The following is a 26,028-nucleotide window of genomic DNA, read 5'->3' on the forward strand; positions in this document are numbered from 1 at the left end:
AACTAGTTTGTTTGTAGGTGTGCCTTTGAAGAAGAATTAATTGTGAGTGAGGATATAGTTGGTTATGGTAAGCAGGAAGGAGGTGGTAGTTCTGTAGTCAGTTGGGCTTCTGGAATAGTAGTGTTCAGTAGCAGTAAGGCCATGGGCAGAGGGGATGTTTGTATAGAGGGAGGTGACATGGACAGTGATGAGCAGGGCACCGGGTAGTAAAGGAATGGGGACTGTGGTGAGTAGCAATCTATTCTTTTCATACCATACGACTTGATCTGTGGCAGACTGGGTATTGGTTTTCCTATCAGGACAAGCCTCCTGTTCATGTACATCTCGGTGAGCCACCTTTTGGCCAAAAATAGTGCGAGTACCATTTCCCATGTACCTTAGTCACCTGATCTGGTTCCTTGTGATTTCTCTCTCTTTCCTAGCATAAGGAACAGCAAGGAAGAACTCCAATTTGATTATGTAGATGTGCCTGAGGGAAAAAGCCGTGGAGGAGCTGCCAGTCTTCACTTCAAATGGCTACAAAACATGCTACCAGCTATGGTTTTACCAGCTGGACATACAATGGCCAAGGCTTTGAAGGTTATAAGGTTGTTTTGTAAAGACAAATGGGGCTGTACACACTCAGTAAAACCAGCAAGAAAATATTTGTTAAGTTCAACATTGAAGCCGTTCTTAGCAATAGACATTTGTATGCTATATTGTCTGTATTGTGTAGATTTAAATGTAACTAAACAGCTGTGATATGCTGTGAAAGAGGAACAAATCTGTTTGCAGGGGGTACTGAAACCAGCATTTTGGACAACAAATATTCTATTGTTGGTGAAAACTTTTATTTTCTAGTAGAGCAAATTGTTAACATGATCACAGAAAACAAAACTGTCATTAAGTTTCAGAGCAGTATAGGTGTGACAGCGGTAATGTTAGTATGAGCAATGATATTGAAAGCACTACACAAGTACTACATCACATGTACGTGCCATTTGATATTCTCATTTATTGCAAGACAAATAACTGGAGGGTCCTATTTCCTATCTCCCTCCCTCCCTCCCTTCCGACCTAAAACTGTTGTCTTACATAGGTGCATAGCTCTGAAACTATGATTCGACTTGCTGATTACAAGTTAGCACCTTCATGTTGTCAATTCCTGTGATTTGCTCTTATCTCTATTTTTCCATCTATAGAACAAACAGTCTGCAGTTTTAATGTGTGGCTCATGATTTATTCTGCTACCTGTCTACTGTGTATGAATTACGATCTTCAAGTGTTTTCTTCTGGGAAGTTTTCAGTGATTGCTAATATTTATACTTTTTAATCAGTAGTGTTAAACAGCTTCTGTTATTGCCTTATTATTAATTCTATGTTTATCATTAATTTGATTATCATTAAGAGTTATGAAAAATTACAGATTTAGCGCACTGTTCGAACTGTGCAAATACGAAGTGCAGGTAATCTGTTTGTTGCAGTTTTTACTCAGTAGCGCTATCAGTGTAGTCGTCATAGGAGAGTGGTATGTTATTTTTTGCAACTGTTACCAGATATCCTACAAGGGTGATAGTGTCACTACATCTGGTATTCAGTATGTATTTCAATACAAAAATCACGTTGGTGTTGAAGACGTGTACAGATGGGTTATGTACGTGAGGATTACAGGATATTTTCTTCAACTTATGGCAGAAGAAAATATTTCAGGCAAATATTGGGATGATTCCTTTCAATTTCATGCAGGCTGCTGATAAAGTGTCTCAGAATTGTAACTCTGCCATTGTTATGTATGTACTATTCCCTCATAGGATTTGTGGTTGATATTGTGGATCCATTCATAAGTAACTGCCACATTCATCCAGTCAACATTAGACCAAAAAAGTATTTGCACTTGGAAAACACTTCTTTAACTGCTGCACAGAAAGGTTTGCAGTATTGTGTAGGTTTATAGACATATAGCAAAACTGAAAAATTTGATGACAAATCACAAATTTGCAAATGTAAGTCGACAGGGTTCCTTGCAACACTATTCTTTAATTATGGACAGGAGCTCCTCACTGTAGTTCATTGCATTATGTTTAAGCATATCATTTATAGTATGAGGATGTGCTGAAAAGTAATGCATCTGACTGTATGTGAGACACCTTAAAGCTTTTTAAATAAAACAGTCATTAACATTCTGCTTTTTTCATATGTATTTCTCAACACAGTCACTCTGACAATGAACACCTTTCTTGCAATGAGAGACCAGTTTGTTAATACCAACCTTGTAGAGAGTTTGACTTTGTTGATGGAGCCACAACCTCACCTCTACTTGTTCCACTTCATTACACTCAAAGTGAAGTCCTCAAAGCTGTTCTTTAAGTTTTGGAACCAGATGAAAATCAGATGGGACGAGGGCAGGACTGTATGGAGAATGATTGATTACATTGAAACCAAGGTATTGGATTGTTCCTGATGTTACAGTGGTTGTTGTTGTTCTGGCTTTGTCATGCTGAAGGAGAGGGTGCTCCATGTGTGGACGAACTTCTTGAGTGTGAAACTAGATTACAGCACACTGTTTCTTATGCACCAACGTACTTAAGTTACACACTGTTGTGCTATACACTACAGTTCAGATCCCTCTCTTAGCAGAGGGCTGCAAATATGTAGACTTGAAGCATAAACTTGTAGAATGTTAATAAGGTTTGTTTTATTTAAAAGGCTTTAAGAGTTTTCACATAAAATGTTCGGAAGCATTACTTGTCAGCAGACCCACAAATATGCTATTGCAGTTTTTTTGTGTCTTCTTAATAGCCTTTATTTTTTATTTTTAAGCTTGTTAGTTTTCTGTGAATTATGTAGTGATTCATTCCATAACCAAGTAGCTTTGGCTCACATGAGCCCATAGGCCCATAGGACTAAAATAAAAATAGACCACATCTGATACACTTCTCATGATGTTGTCAGTGTTATATGAAAACATCAGCAGCTGTCCTTTTTTTCTGCTCTTTCTGTCTCCTGTCATTCCTGGTGACAATTTTCTTCCCTGCAACTGTGCTTTTCATACCTCCAAGTATACCATTCATTGTAAGTTACTCTCTTTGAATATGATCAACTATGTTCCCTGTGTAGCTCTCATACTACTAAATTCTCCCTGTGTAGCTCTCATATTATTCATGGCTTCAGATCTCTTTATACAGTGCTTACCAGGTACCATTTAAGTATGTTATTAATGTCCTATCACTTTATTGCACACTTAATGAATCATCAGATACTTCAATTTTAATTTATATTTTGGATTGTAGATTTTACCAACCTAACTACTGTGTCAAGTTACCTTTCAACTGAGTTTAAAAAGAATTTTTTAGTTAGCAAATAATAAGCAGAATAAAAGTGTAGGGGCTCTCATTTGTTCCATTGCTCTCAAAGTTATGTAAAAACGCATTTTCTTCCATTCATAGTATTGTAACTTCTGCAGTAGAGAGTTACTGTATTTACCCAAATTTGACCCCCCCCCCCCCCCCCCCCTTTAAAAAAGCTCTTTGAGAAAATATTGTTTTAATGTATTCCAACTAACCAAAGAATCGTCATCACTGGTATCATTATCTTGAATGGTCGTTTCACGTAACAAATGAGATGTGGGAAAAGGGATAGTGTTTCTATTACTACCAGCAATGAATTTTAAAATCTTAGTTGCTACAAATATTTCATTGCTTCTTCCAAAGATGTTGTGATCTCTGGGGTGGCTGTTATGATGGGATGTGACCTGAAAACATAGATCTCTCTCTCTCCCTCCCTCCCTCCCCTCCCTCCCTCCTTCCTTCCTTCCTTATTCTTCTCCCCCCCCCCCTCCTCCCCCCTCAAAATATGTAGCAGATTTCACATCTGTAATGATGTGAGAACATGATAATATTTTCCTGTGTTTCTTGCTTACAAACAAGTCAGCTGTGTGCAGCTCTCTCATTGGCTGCATAGAACCAACAGCTGATACCCCCTTTCATTACCATCATGGCAAGCGTTGACATATAATAATCGTTGAAATTGAACAAAGCTCCAGGGCCCGATGGAATCCCTGTCAGATTCTGTACTGAATTTGTAGCTCAGTTAGTCCCTCTTTTACTATAATCTGTCATAGATCCCTCGAACAAAAAACCGTGCCCAGTTCTTGGAAAAAGGCACAGGTCACACCCGTCTACAAGAAGGGTAGTACAAGCTATCCACAAGGTTACCATCAACTATTCTTGACTTCGATTTATTGTCAAATCTTGGAGAACTTGCTCAGATTTCAGACATAAAGAGCTATCTTGAATAGAATGACCCCCTAAATGCCAGCCAGCATGGATTTCAAAAACATCAATCAGTGAAACCCAATGTGCACTTTTCTCTTGTGACATACTGAGAGTTTTGGATCAAGGCAGTTGGGTAGATGCAGTATTTCTTGATTTCTTAAAATCATTTGACTTAGTACCACACCCACACTTATTGCCATAGCATCTTCATATGGGGTTTCAAGTGAAATTTGTGCCTGGATTAAGGACTTTTTGGTAGGTGGGATACAGCGTGTTATCTTCGATGGAGAGTCGTCGTCAGATGTAGAAGTAACTTTGGATGTGACCCATGGAAGTGTGTGGGAACTCTTGCTGTTCATGTTGTGTGTTAATGACCTTGCAGAAAATTTTCATAGTAAAATCAGGCTTTTTGCAGATGATGCAGTTATCTATAATGATGTACTATCTGAAAGAAGCTGCGTAAATATTTGCTCGGGTATTGATAAGATTTCAGAGTCTTGCAGAGATTAGCAAATTGCTTTAATTGTTCAGAAATGTTAAATTTTGCACTTCACAAAATGAAAAAGCATAGTATCCAATGATTATATCAGTGAGTCACTGTTGGAATTAGCTAATTCATGCAAATAACTGGGTGGAACACTCGGTAAGGATATGGAATGGAATGATCACATAGGTGCAGTCGTGGAGAAATCAAGTTGCAGACTATGGATTGTTAATAGAATACCGGGGAAGTGCAGTCAACCTACAGAGGAGATTGCTTACAAGTCACTCATGTGACCGTTGCTAGAATATTGCTCAAGTGTGGTGGACCCATACCAGGTAGGACTAACAAGCGATATTGAATGTTTACAGAGAAGTGCAGCATGAATAGTCACAGGTTTATTTAATCTTTGGGAGAGTGTCACAGAGATACTATCCCGAGAAAGTCTGTTAACAAAATTTCAAGAACTGGCTTTAAATGATGACTCCAGGACTGTACTACAACCCCTCTATGTATCAATCATATGGGAATAATGAGGATAAGATCAAAATAATTTCTGCACACACACACACACACACACACACACACACACACACACACACACACACAGGGACATTCAAACAATCATTCTTCTCACACTCCATACAGAATGGAACAGGAAGAAACCCTAAAAACTGATACAATGGGATGTATCCTCTGCCATGTACATCACAGTAGTGTGCAGAGTATAGATGTAGATGTACATGTAGATCACTCCATTCTGTGTTTTTTTGGCTCGTGAGTTTGAATGTTGATACTTCTTGATAGTGAAAGGATTTTTATTTCTGTGCAGTCAGACAGTGGATATGTGGCCACTCTTCTTAAAGATAATGCATGCGGCATTTCTGAAATTGCATTTGCTCTGGCTATGGTGCAGCCAACGTTTTAGGAAAGATTTATGATTTGTGGTGGCTGGTCATCTGAAAAATTTTAGGCGAATCATCTGTGAATTTTCACCCTTGATGTCTTCACCATTTGTTGAGAAGAGTTATATGTCCAGCATCTTTAAAACTTCATCCAGTGAAACATTGCTGTATTGCAGAGCAAAATTCCACAAGATATCATGAGGAGTAAACAGTGTATTGACATCTTTGATTGATCTGTCAGTACAAGTATGGATATGTCTGCCCAGATCCCCCCCCCCCCCCCCCCCCCCTTTATTTCTGAGGAATTTGCGAGTGGCTGCTGGCATTGCATGCTTTTTTTTCTCTTAGGAATGGGCTGATAGCTGGTTAACCATATTGGATCTCCCCCCCCCCCCCCCATGCTGTTCATCAGCAGGTTCAACAGGCTAGTCCCAGACAATGACAGCTAATAAATCCAATTCGTGTCATCTCTTACCAGGTGTGCCTTGAAATGTTGTTCTGAGCATTACAGTTAAAAGTGTCCCATAATTCCTTTGTCCTTTTGAATGTGGGAAACATGGTACATCATTTGAGTTTTGATCCACTAACATAGTGCTGTGTTTTGTCAGTGGTTTTAACAAATTGTGTTGTTCTTTTGATGCTGCCTGGTGTTCTATAAACTGTTGTTGTTGGGACATCAACATCTTGATAAGCTCCATGATTTCAGCTGTTGCCATTCTTGATCGTCTTGACAATTTTTTAAATTCCGATCACCAGGTAATATATTATTTGGTTTGTGGCCACATACTTGTGATTCTTCAAATAGCAGATATATTAACACTGGTGAGATTTAGGAAAAAAAAATAGAGTTTGGAAGAGTCACCCAGAACCCCAGGTCAGGGGTTTCCTTTTCATCGCATCTGGTAAGTCTCCTTTGGCCAGGGGCTCTGGGTCACTTTTCTGAACTCTACTCCTTTTCTTTCACCTCGTCAGTCTTTTTCCTTCGTCCCTCTTCCTTCCCCATCGACCCTTCTGCCAGAAGAAGAAGCCACTGGCTCCGAAAACTTGCCTACGTAATACCTTTTGTAAAGTGTGTTTTCCCTGCCGCCGCTTGGCGAGTAGATTTTTTATCCATCCAATTACATTACATTTTCAAAAATTGATTATTTTCATAGATATGTTAATATGTATGTTTATTGACACAAAGCAGTAATTCTTTACAATCATATTGTAACATAATACAAATGTAGCAAAATAATGCCTGAATAAAAAACTTTAACTCACGGCACTGCTATAAATGCATAAAAATACTATTTATATAATAGAGGGAAACATTCCACGTGGGGAAAATATATCTAAAAAGAAAGATGATGAGACTTACCAAACAAAAGTGCTGGCAGGTCGATAGACACACAAACAAACACGAACATACACACAAAATTCTAGCTTTCGCAACCAACGGTTGCCTCGTCAGGAAAGAGGGAAGGAGAGGGAAAGACGAAAGGATTTGGGTTTTAAGGGAGAGGCTAAGGAGTCATTCCAATCCCGGGAGCGGAAAGACTTACCTTAGGGGGAAAAAAGGACAGGTATACACTCGCACACACACACACACACATATCCATCCACACATATACAGGCACAAGCAAAAATGTCTCCTTGTGCCTGTATATGTGTGGATGGATATGTGTGTGTGTGTGTGTGTGTGTGTGTGTGTGTGTGTGTGTGTGTGTGTGTGTGTGTGTGTGTGTGTGCGCGCGCACACACACACACATCCTGCGGATAATCCCAATACAAGACCTACATACATCCATTTACCATCCTATATTATGATCAAATCACAAGCAAGCCCTATCAAGTCAATGTTAGTGCCATGTGTCAACAGCACCCATGTTATCTACTAGCTTTTGTATGGTTCATACTCTTAATAACTCCTACTTCCCAAAGTAGGTGCACTGCCCATGGGTTCCAAAGTTGTAGATTAGGAAATTTAACATGGAACACATGACAAATGTCTAAATTGAGGTACAGTTTGTCATTAGTGTGATTTATGTTGCTTTGCTTTGTCCATCATCCATGTGGAAGCGAATTATTGCATGACATCATTTTCTTGTCATTTGTTATGTTATTTAAGATGTGTTTGCCATCAGTTATTTATAAGCTTATCTGTTTTCTTGCTGCTGAATCATAATCTCCAACAACTTCTACTAATTTGATATTCATTCAGTATCAACGCAATAGTACGTTTTGATCAGGCCATTAGATTGACTCACTGGCCTACCAGTTTCTTCACAAACTAATTCTGACAACTTTTACCTATTGGGAAAGTCTCTAACATCACTGGTCCAACCAGAACATTACAGTTTCCAAATTACTTTATTAAAGACAGGAAAACATGTATACCTGCCATGAGAAGTTCATGCAAAATGTAGTCAAAGAGAGGCAAAAGTTGAAGGAAATTGTACTCTGTGAGGATTGTAGAAGAAAATGCCTAAGATCTTGCATCAAGGTAAACATGGAATAATCAGAACAACTTACACCAACAACTGAATGTCAGTAATGAATTAGACATCTACTCAAAAACTGTATAGTGGAAAGGAGAAGCAGCTTAGTTGCCTTCAATTTTTCTTCTTACATATTTGCTCCTTTGTCTCATAGTGACTTAAATTCCAGTTGGCATCTTCTTGTCTCTTTGGTGTGTCAGCTGCTCCTCCTGTCACAATAATGTTTCGGGTTTTCAGATATTAATTATTTCTGACATCCCATGACCTTTTTAACCAATATCCTGTGCTGTGTCATCCAGGACATACTGTATGACCTTTCTGTCTAATTTTTGTGGAACCCAATTTCCAGTAACATTCCCCCCTTCTCTTCAAGTAAGCTACAGTAATGTCTGCTGTAAGCAGTAGTTAGTTTCTCAATCTGCATCCACTTGGTAAGTAGACATTTATACCTATAATGGGCCACAATCGAACAATGGAAAATTCAGGATGGAATGTAACAATATTATGAGAAGGAAAGTTGCTACTCACGATATAGCAGAGATGATGAGTCGCAGATAGACACAACAAAATGACTCACAATTATAGCTTTTGTCAACAGTAGACACACATATGCATACGCACAAACACTCATGCAAATGCAAATCACACACGACACAGTCTCTGGCAACTAAAACAACATTGTCTATTGTTGATGAAGGCCTTAATGGCCAAAAGCTATAATTGAGTCTTTTTGTTGTGTCTATCTGTGACTCAGCATCTCTGCTATATAGTGGGCCATAGTTTGATTTTGTAATATTTTCTACATAAAGTATGTCAAAATTTCAGACTGTTTATCATCACTTCACTCATCTATCCTAGGAGAAAATTTTGGTGTTTATTTTGCAGCTTGCTGATCTTATCAGTTATTTCTGCTCCGCGATATCCTACTTTTTTCATATTGCTTGTATTATTCCAACAACTCAGTTGTATACTTTCAGTCTGTACCTTTTCTGCTTTACATGTTTATTTCATCAGCTTTTTTGTTAGTATATGTCCTTTACATACCAGAGGTGATGGGATAACCTGCAGTTATTCTCTTTAGATGATGTTACTTGCTCTTAGCTTATAGAGATCCTTATTTTTAGACTTTCTTGATAATTTTTATACTGTAGCACTATTCTTAAGATTGAAAAAAAATTGTTTGAATGTTTTTTGGAGAAGTCCTAGACATAAATAGTTGTACTTATGAATTACACTATCTTTTTAGAAATCTGTGTAATACTTAAGTTGAAACTAGTAAAGTTTCTGTTGATTTTTCTTCACTTGCTTTGGTGTTTCTATAAACATATATTGCATGTTATTTAAGTGAAGCATGCACACTTTTATTATGAGAGTAGATTCGGAAGTTTAAATGTATGTGTGAACAATAATTTTAATAAATGCTTGAACATACTTGACAAATTTGCTAAACCCACAAAATATATCACACCTGTATCAGTTTCATATTGTGTTACTGTTGACTCAACAAAATGAAATATGCATTCTGTAATTCTACTGTATTATAATTGACAATAAAGTTTCCTGTGGATTCTGAAACTCACAATTTGTGTGCTTACTTATTTAAAAGCAATTATCATGGCTTTGTTTATTATTTGAGAGACTTTTAAAATTTTGGAATGCAGGCAGTTTTTACCATCTTTATTTGAAACAAAGATAATTTAATTATGAAGACACGATGAGGAATCTTACCAGTAAGTTTTCTGTGATATTAATTCTGTCTAAGAGAAATCCAGAAAACAGCAGTTTAGTATGAGATAAAATGTTTTATGCTTAATCTTTATGACTGTGCTGTATATGCAAATGAATAATATATTGGACTTTTTATGACCATACTTATGAATATTTTGATGCAGTGGTTATATGCATGGATTTGTAAAATACATGCTAGACTGAAAAGAGTTTTGGTGCTTACAACAGATTATCAAAGAAATCGTTGCTTGTTGCCTTGTGAAGGTTATTACGAACAGTTTCAATAATGAAAAAGTACTTGGCTGTATAAAATAGTAGAAGTGGAACTAATGGTGTGATGGCATTATGGCTTTCAATATATGTAATATTTTCTGTCCAAATTTTATTGATATACAAACAAACAAACAAATTCTGAAAGATGATGGCATACCTGTAACATATTTCAAACCCAAAAATATTCACTTTGACCAGTTTTGTGAACTGTCAAGAAACCCACACTTCTGTACCATGAGATCCTCATCTTTCCTACTCTTTATTTATTTATTTATTTATTTTTCTATTTTTTTTGTAGTTTGTTTTAGAGAAATAAAATTTGAGACTCAGGGCAGCATCGACACAACTGGTTGAAAATATAAATTTAACAACTATCTCCCTATTAATTTGAGCTCTATTTTATGTAACATTTAGTGATGATTATTTCTATTTAATTTGCTATGTTTCTTAGATACAATACAGCATAAATTAACAGATACACCAGGGAGGAGACTCCATTTCATTACAAAACTGACTGGAGAGGAATAAGTATATTACAAATGAGAAGTGCAAGGCAAGGGAACGTATTCACTTCAGCAGTTAAGGTAGAACTGCGGATCATTGAAGCTTTGTTATACTTCCATGGCTAAATATGACTGTGATATATAAAATCTGAATGATATCTTGTTGCACTGTTCTGCTTCCAAGAGGTGTAAGATTAACTCCAGTATTCAGAGATGTGTCTGCTGCTGGAGACAGTCTTTTAACTGGAAACATAATTCTGGATTTGGCAGTGTGTTTGATGACCTTGAAGGTGTTGTCTTATTCAACTTTTTGCTAAGCACCTGTTGTGAGTGGTTTCATCTGTTACTGCACTTAAATATGTGGAAAGATGTATACTGCAGACATGATAATGGAAAGTAGAAGCTGAGTCTTGATTACTGGTCTGTCAACAAATCATGCAGAAACACAATGCTTCGTCGGGAATTGTATCTAATTACAATCAACTCGACCTCTGGGAAGATCAGTTTGGATTCCTTAGAAATGTTGGAACACGTGAGGCAATACTGACACTACGACTTATCTTAGAAGAAAGATTAAGGAAAGGCAAACCTACGTCTCTAACATTTGTAGACTTAGAGAAAGCTTTTGACAGTGTTGGTTGGAATACTCTCCTTCAAATTCTGAAGGTGGGAGGGGTAAAATACAGGGAGCGAAAGGCTATTTACAATTTGTACAGAAAGCAGATGGCAGTTATAAGAGTCGAGGGGCATGAAAGGGAAGCAGCGGTTGGGAAGGGAGTGAGACAGGGTTGTAGCCTCTCCCCGATGTTATTCAATCTGTATATTGAGCAAGCAGTAAAGGAAACAAAAGAAAAGTTTGGAGTAGGTATTAAAATCCATGGAGAAGAAATAAAAACTTTGGGGTTCGCTGATGACATTGTAATTCCGTCAGAGACAGCAAGGGACTTGGAAGAGCAGTTGAACGGAATGGACAGTGTCTTGAAAGGAGGGTATAAGATGAACATGAACAAAAGCAAAACGAGGATAATGGAATATAGTTGAATTAAGTCGGGTGATGCTGAGGGAATTAGATTAGGAAATGAGACACTTAAAGTAGTAAAGGAGTTTTGTTATTTGGCGAGCAAAATAACTGATGATGGTCGAAGTAGAGAGGATATAAAATATAGACTGGCAATGGCAAGGAAAGCGTTTCTGAAGAAGAAAAATTTGTTAACATCGAGTATAGATTTAAATGTCAGGAAGTTGTTTCTTAAAGTATTTGTATGGAGTGTAGCCATGTATAGGAGTGAAATGTGGATGATAAATAGTTTAGACAAGAAGAGAATAGAAGCTTTCGAAATGTGGTGCTACAGAAGAATGCTGAAGATTAGATGGGTAGATCACATAACTAATGAGGAGGTATTGAATAGAATTGGGGGGAAGAGAAGCTTGTGGCACAACTTGACTAGAAGAAGGGATCGGTTGGTAGGACATGTTCTGAGACATCGAGGGATCACCAATATAGTATTGGAGGGCAGCGTGAAGGGTAAAAATCGTAGAGGGAGACTGAGAGATGAATACACTAAGCAGATTCAGAAGGATGTAGGCTGCAGTAGGTACTGGGAGATGAAGAAGCTTGCACAGGATAGAGTAGCATGGAGAGCTGCATCAAAGCAGTCTCAGGACTGAAGACCCCAACAACAACAAACAACTCCTATTACATATGTTTATTGGGCCATTTCTTTGATGAGAGAAATTTAGATCATCATGATGTTGTTGTTCATTTACTATTTTAAAACTAATGGGTTTGAATGTTCATTCCAACTTTCACCTTGTTGAATACTGAAAGAAATATAATAGTTTTGTGTTGTTCTGTTATCGAGAAACTTTCACAAGGATGAAGGAAATAAATAAAGTATTAAAAATGGTTAAGATAAATTGTACAAGTACTGGAACCAATAGAAATCTTAGAAGTATTTAGAACCTGTATCAAGAATAAGATGTGTAAAAACAAAGTTCGTGAAAATAAATTACACTGAACTTTTACATCTAGGCGGGACATAAACATTAGATCTATATATTTTCGTTTCATGACAATGTTCGCAAAAGTAGAGGACTAATTACATGCAGCTACTTAAATTGGATGATATTGTGTGTGATTGATGTAGAAATACAAAAATTCCATCGAGATCCTAGCAATTTCTCCACCAGGAAAAATAAGAGGTAATATATGAGTACAAAGGTGTTGAACCAAAGGATCAAAGTAACAGTTGACCAAAATATATCCATTAAATTCCAGAGCACTACTCATGGTGTGCAGTTGGTGCCTATAGCTGTAGTATAAGACAAATAAAAAGTGTAAATGAAAAGTGAATTATGGTATAAAAAGTATGGAAAAATACTTGAGACAAGAAGTGGGACAAAGTAGATTGAACACTAAAATATAAAATAAATTAATAATAATATTAATAATAAAGAAATATTTTTAGGAGAGTCATTTAACAACAGTGAAGAATGTAAATGGAGGAGTACATACACTACCCATTATGAGTTGCTAACACACTATTAGAGGTGATAGCAGTTGCCCTGCTACTTATTCCATCATTTGCATCATGTAGAAGACCTTCAACGTTCCAGTGCTTCTAAAATCGTGGTGTTGTCAACTTCTGAACTTATACATATACTGGAAGTAATAGATCTCTTCCACAGCCATGTCTCTTCTTTTATGCTTCCACCAGTAAACTCCCAATTCTTTAAACAGTTGATCTCCCATGAATAAAACATATTTGACATCAAGCATGTAAGTGAGAAAAAGTTTAGAAAAGATGCTTGAAGTTTGTTGAAAGTCATTTAGTGGTCTATTCTCAAATACTTGGTGAATGATGTCTGGATATTTATGCACCATCAGTTACGCTGTCTAAAAAGAAGTACACAGTTTCCAATTTTAATACTTGTCTTATTGTGTTAAAAGTGTAACGTAAAAGTGAACCTGTTAATGAGGAGATTGTGACAGTATTTTGAATTCTTGTATTCGGTCAATAACCATGTGAAATATTTACAATCAAATTTTTGTTGCCCTGTCAATAGATAGGCAATCTGCAACTGGTAGTAGATACCTGTCTCCGGGTAGTTTCTTAGTAATATAAATTCTACATTACCAGACATTTATTACCAATGCCTGCCTCAATTTTAAATATTTCCTTATTTTTTCCCTTTCATTATTGTATTTATTATTTTTACTTTTTACTCAACATCTTATTCTTACATTTCCTTTCACACAGTGTGTATCTTCAGTGGCACCATTTTTTTTATTTATTTTATTTTTCATCTCCACCTCCCTCCTCACATTTGGTTACTTGAAGTTCTCTCTCTCCTAATCCAGAATTGGGATGAACTGTGTGTAACTGCTCGTTCTTGAATACAAGTAAAGTTTTATTTCAGCACCAGAGTCCGGAGGGTAAATTAATGTTTGTAGTAAAATTAGTACTGTTGTTGTTGTTGTTGTGGTCTTCAGTCCTGAGACTGGTTTGATGCAGCTCTCCATGCTACTCTATCCTGTGCAAGCTTCTTCATCTCCCAGTACCTACTGCAACCTACATCCTTCTGAATCTGCTTAGTGTATTGATCTCTTGGTCTCCCTCTACGATTTTTACCCTCCACGCTGCCCTCCAATGCTAAATTTGTGATCCCTCGATGCCTCAGAACATGTCCTACCAACCGATCCCTTCTTCTAGTCAAGTTGTGCCACAAACTTCTCTTCTCCCCAATCCTATTCAATACCTCCTCATTAGTTACGTGATCTACCCACCTTATCTTCAGCATTCTTCTGTAGCACCACATTTCGAAAGCTTCTATTCTCTTCTTGTCCAAACTATTTATCGTCCATGTCTCACTTCCATACATGGCTACACGCCATACAAATACTTTCAGAAACGACTTCCTGACACCTAAATCTATATTCGATGTTAACAAATTTCTCTTCTTGAGAAACGCTTTCCTTGCCATTGCCAGTCTACATTTTATATCCTCTCTACTTCGACCATCATCGGTTATTTTACTCCCTAAATAGCAAAACTCCTTTACTACTTTAAGTGTCTCATTTCCTAATCTAATTCCCTCAGCATCACCCGACTTAATTTGACTACATTCCATTATCCTCGTTTTGCTTTTGTTGATGTTTATCTTATATCCTCCTTTCAAGACACTGTCCATTCCGTTCAACTGCTCTTCCAAGTCCTTTGCTGTCTCTGACAGAATTACAATGTCATCGGCGAACCTCAAAGTTTTTACTTCTTCTCCATGAATTTTAATACCTACTCCAAACTTTTCTTTTGTTTCCTTTACTGCTTGCTCAATATACAGATTGAATAACATCGGGGAGAGGCTACAACCCTGTCTCACTCCTTTCCCAACCACTGCTTCCCTTTCATGCCCCTCGACTCTTATAACTGCCATCTGATTTCTGTACAAATTGTAAATAGCCTTTCGCTCCCTGTATTTTACCCCTCCCACCTTCAGAATTTGAAAGAGAGTATTCCAGTTAACATTGTCAAAAGCTTTCTCTAAGTCTACAAATGCTAGAAACGTAGGTTTGCCTTTTCTTAATCTTTCTTCCAAGATAAGTCGTAAGGTCAGTATTGCCTCACGTGTTCCAACATTTCTTCGGAATCCAAACTGATCTTCCCCGAGGTCGGCTTCTACCAGTTTTTCCATTCATCTGTAAAGAATTCGTGTTAGTATTTTGCAGCTGTGACTTATTAAACTGATAGTTCGGTAACTTTCACATCTGTCAACACCTGCTTTCTTTGGGATTGGAATTATTATATTCTTCTTAAAATCTGAGGGTATTTCGCCTGTCTCATACGTCGTGCTCACCAGATGGTAGAGTTTTGTCATGACTGGCTCTCCTGAGGACATCAGTAGTTCTAATGGAATGTTGTCTACTCCCGGGGCCTTGTTTCGACTCAGGTCTTTCAGTGCTCTGCCAAACTCTTCATGCAGTATCTTATCTCCCATTTCATCTTCATCTACATCCTCTTCCATTTCCATAATATTGTCCTCAAGTACATCGCCCTTGTATAAACCCTCTATATACTCCTTCCACCTTTCTGCTTTCCCTTCTTTGCTTAGAACTGGGTTGCCATCTGAGCTCTTGATATTCATACAAGTGGTTCTCTTCTCTCCAAAGGTCTCTTTAATTTTCCTGTAGGCAGTATCTGTCTTACCCCTAGTGAGACAAGCCTCTACATCCTCTAGCCATCCCTGCTTAGCCATTTTGCACTTCCTGTCGATATCATTTTTGAGACGTTTGTATTCCTTTTTGCCTGCTTCATTTACTGCATTTTTATATTTTCTCCTTTCATCAATTAAATTCAATATTTCTTCTGTTACCCAAGGATTTCTATTAGCCCTCGTCTTTTTACCTACTTGATCCTCTGCTGCCTTCACTACTTCATCCCTCAGATCTACCCATTCTTCTTCTGCTGTATTTCTTTCCCCCATTCCTGTCAATTGTTCCCTTATGCTCTCTGTGAAACTCTCTACAACCTGTGGTTCTTTCAGTTTATCCAGGTCCCATCTCCTTAAATTCCCACCTTTTTGCAGTTTCTTCAGTTTCAATCTGCAGTTCATATCCAATAGATTGTGGTCAGAATCCATATCTGCCCCAGGAAATGTCTTACAATTTAAAACCTGGTTCCTAAATCTCTGTCTTACCATTATATAATCTATCTGATACCTTTTAGTATCTCCAGGATTCTTCCAGGTATACAACCTTCTTTTATGATTCTTGAACCAAGTGTTGGCTATGATTAAGTTATGCTCTGTGCAAAATTCTACAAGGCGGCTTCCTCTTTCATTCCTTCCCCCCAATCCATATTCACCTACTGTGTTTCCTTCTCTCCCTTTTCCTACTGACGAATTCCAGTCACTCATAACTATTAAATTTTCGTCTCCCTTCACTACCTGAATAATTTCTTTTATCTCGTCATACATTTCATCTATTTCTTCTTCATCTGCAGAGGTAGTTGGCATATAAACTTGTACTACTGTAGTAGGCATGGGCTTTGTGTCTATCTTGGCCACAATAATGTGTTCACTATGCTGTTTGTAGTAGCTAACCCGCACTCCTATTTTTTTTATTCATTATTAAACCTACTCCTGCATTACCCCTATTTGATTTTGTATTTATAACCCTGTAATCACCTGACCAAAAGTCTTGTTCCTCCTGCCACCGAACTTCACTAATTCCCACTATATCTAACTTTAACCTATCCATTTCCCTTTTTAAATTTTCTAACCTACCTGCCCGATTAAGGGATCTGACATTCCACGCTCCAATCCGTAGAACGCCAGTTTTCTTTCTCCTGATAACGACGTCCTCTTGAGTAGTCCCCGCCCGGAGATCAGAATGGGGGACTATTTTACCTCCGGAATATTTTACCCAAGAGGACGCCATCATCATTTAATCATACAGTAGAGCTGCATGTCCTCGGGAAAAATTACGGCTGTAGTTTCCCCTTGCTTTCAGCTGTTCGCAGTACCAGCACAGCAAGGCCGTTTTGGTTAATGTTACAAGGCCAGATCAGTCAATCATCCAGACTGTTGCCCCTGCAACTACTGAAAAGGCTGCTGCCCCTCTTCAGGAACCACATGTTTGTCTGGCCTCTCAACAGATACCCCTCCGTTGTGGTTGCACCTACGGTACGGCCATCTGTATCGCTGAGGCACGCAAGCCTCCCCACCAACGGCAAGGTCCATGGTTCATGGGGGGTTTTAGAAGTTAAGGAATAAAAAATGGAGTCAAATCCATGATGTAGGGAAAGGTGGAGTTATTTTGAATGGCAGCTGAGATACTTTTGCCATTGCAGTGGCCAATGTGTTATTGATTATACTGCCTGTGCAAAGGCAATTTATGGGCTCTGAACTTTGTGGCTGTTGTAGAAATTAACTAGACATATAAACCAATAGTGCTATGTAATACATTTTTCAAATAATTAATGTGCGAGTCCCTAACCAAACACCTTCCTCTCACCACTTAACAGCCCTCACTTCCATCATTCCAAACCACTGTTCTCCTGCAATTTATCTCCATTATTTCATGATGGATCCCCCAGCATATGATGCTGCCACAAGTCCTTCAAATTATATTTCATCTACTCCAAACGCTTTTTTTGTAATGTTTCTCACCAGTCTTGCAAAAGGGGTAGTATACTATCATGATAAAAACTCACACACACACACACACACACACACACACACACACACACACCCCAGTCTGGTCTCAGAACATCAGAACTTGTCAAACTGCAGTGCTTGTATGTCAAAATTTAAATTATAACAGTGAAAACTCCATGTAAGAATATCAACAACTTAGGAAAATATACATTACTTACCATAAAGATAATACGCTAAGGTGCAGACAGGCACAAGACACTTACATATAAGCTTTCAGCCTCAGCCTCATGAGGAGAAAGAGAAACAAACACCATTCGTTCAAAGAAGCAAGCACACCTCACACACACGCCCGCCAACTCTGGCACCTCGGCCAGAGTGCAACTATCTCTTGGGATGGAAGTAAAATGTGGTGGGGGAAGGCGAAGGGGAAGGGATAGCAGTTTACACGTGGGGGAAGGAGGAGCATTGTTGGGCACTGTGTGCAGGGATTAGAATACCAACAGGCTCAGTGTCAGGAGGTTGTGGGGCAGAGAGGTGGGGAAAACTGAACGAGAAAGGAGAGAAGTGGGGAAAGATGGGTGGGTGCATTGACAGAGTGTGGCAAACAAAGAGGGTGGGAGATGAGAATGGGAAGGAGGTTGCATGACAGGGGATAGGGGTGGGATAGGGGGGTGAGGTGGAATCTGTTTGGTGAAGTGTGTGGGGACAGCATGTTACATGCGAGGCAACGATAATTATGGGAGCAGAGAATGTGTTGTAGGGTAACTCGAATCTGCACAGTTCATAAAAATTGGTGGTGGAGGGGAGCATCCAGATGGCTAGGGCAGTGAAGCAGCTATTGAAATCAAGAATGTTGTGCTCAGCTGCATGTTGTGCCACAGGGTGGTCTACTTTGCTCTTGGCCACAGTTTAGCAGTGGCTGTTAATCCCAGTGGACAGTTGGTTGGTATTCATACCAATATGAAAAGCTGGCATTGAGTGCAGCAGAGCTGGTAAATAACATTGGTGCTTTCACAGGTGGCCTGGCCCCTGAAGGGGTATGATAAATCTTTGATAGGACTGGAATAGGAAGTGGGGGCATGATAATAGGTAATCAAACCACTGTCGTAGCATTTTGTTCAGTTGTTACAGTCTGGGATGGTATTGGGTGACGAAGGGGGCACTCCTTTGTGGCTGGTTCAAGGATTGGGGGGGTGAGAGAAATGGCACAGGAGACCTGTTTACAAACTAGGTCTGGGAAATAATGCCTGTCTGTGAAGGCCTTGATGAGACGCTAAGCATACTGGGCAAGAGAGTTCTTGTCACTGCAGATACGCAATCTCCAGGTGACGAGGCTGTATGGGAGGGATTTTTTTGTATGAAAGGGATGACAGCTGTTGAAATGCAGGTGCTGTTTGTGATTGGTGGGTCTCCCACCCCTCTTTGTTAGCCACCCTCTGCCAATGCACTTGCTTATTTTTTCCCGCTCCTCTCCACTGCTGCCCCACAACCTCCTGACGCTGCATCTGTTGGCATTCTAGTCTCTGCGCACTCCTCCAGGCAGCGCTCCTCCTTCCCCCACCCGTACACTGCTATCCCTTCACCTTCCCCTTCCCCTTCCCCTTCCCTGACCCCTCCAGTTTGCTACTTCCATCCCATGTGATAGTTGCATTCTACCCCTGGCCCAAGCTACTGGAGTTGACGGTCATGTGTGTGTGAAGTATGCTTGCTTGTGTGAATGAATGGCGTGTGTTTCCCTGTTTCCGATGAAGGGTTGTTGTCGTCATTGGTTCAAAGAATGGTTTGACATAGGTCTCCACACTATCGTTGTACACTGGTGTCTTTGTCTCTGCGTAACTACTGCAACCTGTTTGTTGTTGTTGTCTTCAGTCCTGAGACTGGTTTGATGCAGCTCTCCATGCTACTCTATCCTGTGCAAGCTTCTTCATCTCCCAGTACCTACTGCAACCTACATCCTTCTGAATCTGTTTAGTGTATTCATCTCTTGGTCTCCCCCTACGATTTTTACCCTCCACGCTGCCCTCCAATACTAAATTGGTGATCCCTTGATGCCTCAAAACATGTCCTACCAACCGATCCCTTCTTCTGGTCCAGTTGTGCCACAAACTCCTCTTCTCCCCAATCCTATTCAGTACCTCCTCATTAGTTATATGATCTACCCATCTAATCTTCAGCATTCTTCTGTAGCACCACATTTCGAAAGCTTCTATTCTCTTCTTGTCCAAACTATTTACCGTCCATGTTTCACTTCCATACATGGCTACACTCCATGCAAATACTTTCAGAAATGACTTCCTGACACTTAAATCTATACTCGATGTTAATAAATTTCTCTTCTTCAGAAACGCTTTCCTTGCCATTGCCAGACTACATTTTATATCCTCTCTACTTCGACCATCATCAGTTATTTTGCTCCCCAAATAGCAAAACTCCTTTACTCCTTTAAGTGTCTCATTTCCTAATCTAATACCCTCAACATCACCCGACTTAATTCGACTACATTCGATTATCTACTGCAACCTACATCCACTTACACCTGTTTTCCTTAGTCAAACTGTGGTGTCCCACTACAGTTTTTACTTCTCACACTTCCCTGCATTACCATGTTAAGTATTCATTGATGTCTCAAGATGTGTCTTGTCAAACTTTCTCTTCTTTTACTCAAGTTGTTAATAAAGCTCTTTTCTCTCCAATTTGATTCATTACTTCTTCTTTGTTATTCTGGTTAGCCATGTCTGTAGCACCCCATTTTAAAAGCTTCTATTCTCTTCTTGTATGCTGAGAGGCAGCTTGAATAACAAGAGATATAGGCTACAAGACTTCCTTCTCATCTACTGTCTTATTTTCATGTCATCCAACTCCTAAAGCTACAGTAAGAGGTCCATTCAGAAAATTCCAGAACTTTGTCCATAAAATTTTTCTACACTCACTTTTTACTTATTATGCTTGGTCTCCTTTGAAATACTCTCCTCCATAATTTACACAACACTCCCAACACTGTTTCCAATTCCAAAAGGCTCTTGTTGGACCACATGAAGGGCTGTCTGCGAATTTCCTTTTATCTCGTCTATCATTGTAAATCTTCACCCTTTCAACGGGGTCATCAGCTTCGGAAATAAAAAAATGTCCACAGGGGCCAGGTCTGGAGAGTACGGAGGACATGGCAGCACAGTGAATTCGTTTTTTGTGCGATAGTCAAGCACCAACAGGGATGAATGTGCAGGTGCGTTATCATGATGCAAGAGTCGTGAATTGCCTCGCAACATCTCAGGTCTTTTCCTTCTCACATTTTCTCGCAGACACCACAGCACATCCATGTCCTGATAGTGCCATTGATTAACAGTTTGTCCCTGTGGGATGAATTCATGATGACTTAATAATTCAAAGTCAAAGAAAACTACCAGCATCGCCTTGACATTTAACCTGACCAGACGAGCTTTTTCTGGTCTTAGAGAACCTTTCCTGACCCATTGTGAAGATTGAACCTTGATCTCAACCTCATAACCATAGAACCACATCTCATTGCTAGTTATGATTCTCGTAAGGAAATCTCATTCTCATTTGCGCAATCCGAAAGCTTTTCACAGATATCGAGTCAGAGGTCTCTCTGATCTTGATTAAATTAGGCATGGGACGAACTTGGCGGCAACACGATGCATTTCAAGTTGCTGTGTCCAGATTTCACGTCATGATCCAGTTGAAATGTTACATTCTTCTGCAGTGTCACAGACAGTCAGTCTTCGATTGGCACGTACAGTTTCATGGACATTCCTGACATGAGTGTCGTCAGTAGACATCGAAGGTTGTCCTGAACGAGGGTCATCTTTAACTTCCGTCCAGTCATTTTTAACCTGTGTGAACCATTCATTACTGCTTAAGCACTAAGCACTGTAGGCTTCCTGCATCATTTGGGGTGCATCTGTAAAGGTTTTCCTGACTTTCATGCAAAATGTAATGCAGACTTGCTGTTCCTCTAACTCTGCCATCTTGAAATTCGCAGACCATGTGACACAACATTTTACTCAAACAGCACTGAACTATAACTAACAGACATACAACAATGAAACTTCCAGCAGCTACACATTAAACACAGGCTTGTGCAGAGATGCCAACCATAGTCCGGTCCAACACACCTTTGGTGCAAAAGTATGAATTTTCCAGAATATTTTGAACAGACCTGGTGTAGTTTATATACAGCTTGGATGTAACATTTTGCACCTGTTATATTAACCCAGATAACTTGAAGTGTATTCCAGTCAACAGTTTTGACAGTCTTTTTTAAATCTTCAATTGATCTTTGATGAGCCATCATTATTGCCTCACATATTCTTATGCTTTAGTGCTTTTGACTTGCAAGACTTTTAAACTTATAGCTTGACAATACTCATACCTGCCAGCAGCTGCCATCTTGAGTGTTGGAATTACTGCATTCTTCTGAGAGTCTGAGGGTATTTCTTTATTTCTTGTGTTCCATATTATCTAGCATATCAAGTGGAATAGTGTTTTCAAAGTTGCCCCCCTCCCAGGGATAATAATAATTCCAAAGGAATTTCATATATCTCAGGTGCCTTATTTCGACTTGGGTCTTTCAGTATTCTGTCAAGCTCTTCTCATAGTATCACATCTCATTCTCTTCCATTTCCATAATATTAGCTGCAAGTTTCTTTGTTGTATGTAGTTCTATATATGCTTTCTTCCTTTGAGCCTTACCTTTTTAGCTTAGTATTGACTTGCTATCTGAGTGCTTGGTATTCATTAGGGGAACAGCGGGTAGTATTGGCCATTTGATTGATTGGTTTTAACAGGGATTGATTGTGACAGGAAAGCTAAAACAGCTTGGGTCCGATCCACCACTGCCCGCACTGAAACTAGGTTTATTGTGCGGTATCACTCCCTGCATATCTAGTAAAGCCAACCAGTGCCCTTAAATAGTGCAAGAAGTCCCTCTACCAATTTTTTGTTAGACACAATTTTTTCAGGTCTAGTTGTCTCGAAGATTCTGTGTCTTTTACTCTCCAATGCCATGCATTCGAAGATTAGGTGTGATGCAGTTTCTTCACTCTCATCACAGATCCTACATTTAGGGCCCTCTTCCGTTATACCCATCGTGTGTAGGTGTTTTTTGAAATTCTTATGGCTGGTCATCAGTCCAGTCATGAGTTTGATCTCTTTCCTGTTCAATCCCAGGATTACAGAGCTTCTTTTAAAACATGGCTTGGGCATCATTACCTTACCATGTTTTTGTTTATGGACCTTGGTCATATATCCTACGTGCTGTTTCCTAAGCCAGTTCCTTAGTTATAATTTGATCGTAGTCTTGGTGACTGTCAGGACAGGTTCCAGTCCAATAAATGGAGTTGTTGCCCCCCATCCTACCCAATCTATCGGCTTGTTCATTGCCACAGACCCACACTAGGTTTACCCTATTGCTTTCCCCTAGCTGCACCAGAGCCCTGTGGCAATTTGCAACAATCTTAGATCTTGTTGCAGGAGCTGCCAATGGTTTCAGGGCTGTCTGAATAGATGTAGATGCTATGTTCATTGTAGCACCTACGTGTATTCTCCTCCACACATGCCCCGATTGCAATAATTTCAGCTTGGAATACAGAGGCCAGTTTTCCTAGAGAGATGATGCTCTCCAGTCTCGGCTAAACCCTGTACACCCCTGCGCCAACGCCTTGGTCTGTTTTCGACCCATTGGTGAACCAAATAATTTCCCCCGTACTGTGTTGAACTGTTTTTTCCCACTGCTTCCTACTTCCAATTATTATTATGTTGTAAGGCTTGTCGAAGCAGTTGGGAGTTGTTATATAGTCGGCAGGCATTTCCCCAGCCATTCCTATATTTATCTCACTCACTATGTTAGTGTGTGATTCTGGATATCTGAATGAGACCCAGTTTTTGTCAGTTTTAAGTCTGTGTGCCCCAGCTGCTGCCTCCATCTTGACCCAAAGGTGAAGTGGAGGCATACCAAGCATGACTTCCATTCCAGCAGTTGGTGTGCTGCTAATACCACCTGTTATGGCTAAGCAGGTCAGTCTCTGCACCTTAGCAAGCTCCTTAGCTTCTTCCACCACACTACGGCCCCATAGGAAATCGTGGGTCTAACCACTATGGTGTATATCCAGTGCATGCCCTTGGGGCTTAGGCCCCATTTTTGCCACAAACCCTCCTAGTACTCACTAGAGTACTTTTGGCAGATGCTCTTAATGTGAGGGGTCCAAGTTAGCTTCTCATCCAAGTTCACCCCTAGATATTTCACTATCCCCTTCACAGGTAGAGTTTCATCGAAGAGCTTTAGATTCCAACTTGAGTGTTGAATATGTCTCTTTGTAAATGGCAGCACAACAGTGTGGGGCAGCGGGGCAGCGGTGGGGTAAGTGGACTGCTGTAGCCTGTTGTGGGGTTGTGAACCACTGAGGGCTACAGCAGGGATGAAGCCTCTCTGTCATTTCTAGGAGCCCAGTTCAATACAATACAATACAATACAATACAAATGCAGACTGGCAATAGCATGAAAAAACATTAATGAAAAAGAGGAATTTGTCATCAGTAGTTTAAATTTCTGTATTAGTAAGTGTTTTCAGAGAGTATTTATCTGGAGTGTAGTCTTGTGTGGAAGTGAAACATGAACGATAAGTAATTCAGGCAAGAAGAGAATAAAAGCTTTTGAAATGTGGTGCTACAGAAGAATGCCGAAGCTAAAATGGGTAGATAGAATGACTAATACAGAAGTACTGAATTGAATTAGGAAAACAATAAATTTGTAGCACAGCTTGACTAAAAGACAGGATCAGTTGATAGGACACACTGTGAGTCATCTTAGAATAGGCTGTTTGATAGTTGGAGGGGGGGGGGGGGCACTATAGAGTGAGAATAAGGCATGAATACAGTAAGCAGATTAAAATGGATGTAGGTTGCAGGAACTATGCAGAGATGATGAGATCTGTATAGGGCAGACTAGTATTGAGAACTGAATCAAACCAGTTTTTGTACTCATGATGACAAAAACAATAATCATCAGCAAACCGTCTTGAATGCCAATACAAAATCCCATGACCTTACCTGGACGCAGTTGTTTCTGTCCGGCGTTCAGTCCTCTTTGTTTATGTCATTGCACAGTACTTGCGCATAATTTATTTCTATAAAAAACAATACTGACCATGCAATATAGATGTCAGTAAACAGCAGTACATTACATTACATCTGTTTGAAAGTTAAGTAAAACTGTCATAAAAGTCATGTCTTATAAACAGCCTTTCCACTTAACAAGTGTGTCCATAAGAATCCATTTCCAATTTCAGTCAGACTTCAACAAGTTCCTGAAAACATTATGCTTTTACCTGACACCATAAAGCTTTTCATTCCACATTTACATCATAACTTCTGGTATCTTGTTTTGAAGATGCACCTGTGTAATTTTCAGTGTTTACCAATAGGTGGTGGCTTTGGGGCACTTTCTTAGCACTGAACATTTTGTGTGCATTCCACTGTTTGAGAAGTAGCTCTTTTACCTAAAAATTTTCATGCTGATGATCTACAAATCTTTATGGGAGAAGTTACAATTTTTTCCCATTTATTAGTTTTAAAAACAATTTTCTTGCATGTGACATCCACTGCAACAGGAAGATCTTTGTGTTAGTTTACAAGTTATGTATGCATATCAAGTGTTTGATGTGTAGTTGGTTCTTATAAAACACGTCCAGAAATTTTTTTCAGCTGCATACAATTAGATCTTAATTAATATTTTTTTATGTTTACTTCATCTGAATTTTTATTTAAAACTAACTTTCACTGTTGAGCGCTCACTAATAGTAAACAAGTAAAATTTCAGTGTATGTGTATATATGATCCACCATGACATCTACTGTCCAAGCCTCTTAGGTAGACACATTCGCTTGTCAGATAAGAACATAATGGTTTGAAATTTGGAGACAACTCACCTGGGAGAGACCATTTGTCTCACTGGTAAGATGGCAAAGCACAATTCTGATCAGACTGTTCAATTTTCTTTTTTAAAGGTAGCCTCCCTTAGTTTCTCTGGTAGACAGACTGCACCGCATTGTTAATCCAGTAATATTAACTGCTTGTGATAACATGGTATGAAGATTTTATTTACTCCATGCATTCAATTAGATTTTTCTGTGAGGACTTTTTTTACTGTAGCTGCTATGAAAGACAAAAGTTCAAGGTTTCATTACTTGAGTCCTTGTGACTTAAGACTTAAAGTGTTTGGATGTTAGGTTAGGT

The 26,028-nt window shown here is 39.2% G+C and overlaps 1 protein-coding gene and 1 long non-coding RNA gene across 6 annotated transcripts in view; one reads left to right on the top strand and one right to left on the bottom strand.

Moving 5' to 3' along the window:
- Positions 1-26,028, top strand: part of LOC126163168 (E3 ubiquitin-protein ligase RBBP6) — a 382,937-nt gene that overhangs the window by 237,208 nt on the left and 119,701 nt on the right. The gene's annotated exons all lie outside the window — the stretch shown is intronic.
- Positions 7,875-9,673, bottom strand: LOC126163169 (uncharacterized). Its single transcript, XR_007535171.1, has 2 exons — positions 8,501-9,673; positions 7,875-8,441 (listed from the first exon to the last, which is right to left on the bottom strand). It is a non-coding gene; the product is annotated as an uncharacterized LOC126163169 (long non-coding RNA).

Source organism: Schistocerca cancellata, chromosome 2 (assembly GCF_023864275.1).
Source record: "Schistocerca cancellata isolate TAMUIC-IGC-003103 chromosome 2, iqSchCanc2.1, whole genome shotgun sequence".
Taxonomy (NCBI): Eukaryota; Metazoa; Arthropoda; class Insecta; order Orthoptera; family Acrididae; genus Schistocerca; species Schistocerca cancellata.